This window comes from Nestor notabilis, unplaced genomic scaffold, assembly GCF_000696875.1.
Source record: "Nestor notabilis isolate BGI_N333 unplaced genomic scaffold, ASM69687v1 scaffold10074, whole genome shotgun sequence".
Classification (NCBI taxonomy): Eukaryota; Metazoa; Chordata; class Aves; order Psittaciformes; family Psittacidae; genus Nestor; species Nestor notabilis.
The window spans coordinates 1-2497 of NW_009926884.1; positions in this window are offsets into that span (position 1 = coordinate 1).

Here is a 2497-nt window from a genome sequence, read left to right on the forward strand (position 1 = left end):
CCTTCCAACACAAACCGGTCTGGGATTCTGGTATTTTATGTAGGAGAAAGCATAGACTTTGAAGGTCTGTGCCACAACGTCTGTCTCTTGAACAGTATAGGAGAGCACATACATTCTTGTTTAATGGAGTACTCTTCTGGAAACACAGCTCTGGGACGCTCTGCCACGTTCCTCCACTAAGATGTGTCTGCACCATCTGGAAAGGATTCATAGAATCACTCAGATTGGAGAAGATTCTAGATGACCATCTAGCAGGCAGACCAGCTTGTTCAGGCTTTCATCCTATTGGGTCTTGGATAATTTGTAAGGATAGAGATGCCAAAATTTGACCTGATAGCCTGGTCCTACCTACACAGCTTTCTAGACTGAAAAGCTGAGCTGTCCCTCAAGTGTACTGAGGGGGAGAGTCAAGCTTAAATTAAAACTTGTTAAATGGTTTAATGGGTCACTGCTGGAAAGAGGAAAGCCTTTTAAGTATATTCCTGAAGTACTGTTGGTTACATCACATAAACCTGCATGCAAGTAAATTTGTTTACAGCAAGAATCAAGTCACAGCCAGCAGCTGGAAGCAGAATTAAAACCAGGTTATATCTTACGGATGGTGGGAAAATGGAAGACTGAACTGTAGATTCATTCTTCAGCACTGAAAAAAAACCAGCACAGGGACGCATTTTAACCAGGAAAACACATCAGATGTTTATGCCTGTTAGGTGTGTATTTTTCAATCAAGTACATGTGCCCAGATCATGACAGGATGTTTGAGCTTTGCACATCAGGTCTTTTACCCACTGTTTATATGAATGTCATTCACTATCAGGCCTTTGTAGAAGATAAACAGATCTAGGAGAGATGGGGACATATCAGAGTTTTGCATTGCTTCCGCCTCCAACTCCGCTCTTGGTGCTGCAAGAAACAAAACCTCCTGACCAGAAGAATGTCAGAAAAAAAACAGGGAAGAGGGAAAAAGAATGAGTCACAAACGCAGAGGCAGAGAACAGTGCAATCTAAAGGCATTTACCCACAGCGCTTAGAGACAGGCATTCTAAAGACCATCAGACACTCAGGACAATCCTTCTTGAGTCTGAAGATGACACACACGAGGTAGCTAAAACTAAGATCAAAAAGACACATAATCCACTTACCTGGAAGAAAATACTCCTCATGCATGCCAGAGAGACTTGCTAAGAGGACTGCAGCACTACCAAATCCTTGCTGGTGTCCAGATCATTGGGCTGCTTCCCCAGTCCAGCACCTCATAAGTCTCAGAAGCCACAAAGCCAGGGAGTACACTTGGACCTACACGTTGGTGCAGGGAGAGAGCCTTAAAAAGCTGAAGTTCATCACAAATTAACCAGAATTGCCTGTGTAGTTTTGCTGTCCCTGTTCCTATCACCCTCATCACCACAAACCTTCACAGCAATTCAAGAACCACCTACAAGAGGTAAGACCTATAAGCATCCACTGTTACCTCAGGCAAGCCAGAATCCAGGGGGGGCCTCTGCAATCTGCAAGACTTCTGCGTTAAGGGATACACACCAGTAAAGCACATTTGCAGTTACCTTTAGCAGGATCTTTTACTGCTTCAGAAAACATACAAATGCTCAGATTATTCTTTGATACAGCACACCACCACGGTCAAATTGACGTAAAACACAGGCACAAGCTCTAAGTCAGAATTGGAGCCATCATTGCCCTGGTTTTGCAGTAGGTTTTCCTTAGGTGTCACACACTGTTATAACCAAAAGCCAACAGCCAAACACATCCAGTGGTCCGTGCTCATGTGCTACTTTCCCCAGATGTTTTCCCTTCCTCCTCTGCAGGGATGCCAGAGCTTACTGTGTATGTGCGGAGGGGTTTAGAGACTTACTGTACAGGCATCAGAGTACGTGCTACAAATAAGAGGTTAAATCTCTTTATTTTAGGGGAAAATGCCCTAATTCTGCTGGCAATCACCAAGGTCCCTCATGTAACCGTATAGCATAGTGACCTGGGTTGGGCCCTCAGCTGCATATCTATCCCACTCAAGTTAGCCTTAAAACTCACTTTGGCTGCTCTCAGAGCAGGTTTAAGGCTATTACTTTTGAAAATCCCACTTACGGGATGCCACCTTTACTTTCAAAAGTTGATCAGAATAATGGTTCAACCTACGTACCCAACAGAGGGTGGAAAGGTAAGAGCAAAACTGTATTTGCAGTGTTCATTTCCACGTTCCAGCTTTTAGAGCACAAACTATCTCGACTGATACCAAAATGCCACTCACACTGACTAGAGATTAGTGAACAAAAGGCAGCTGGTTCAAGGGACTCTCCTTTTACACACTTTGTAACACCGACTGAAATAACAAGTAAAAGGACAGCAGGATTATGCACAAACCTTCCACAACTCCAATGTTACTATCGAGTAGCTCACACACCCAGACTCCAAAAGAAAACCACAAGTAACAAAACAGCTCATGAGAAACAGCAACTTAGCGGTTGTACCAAAGGGCTTTCCTGCT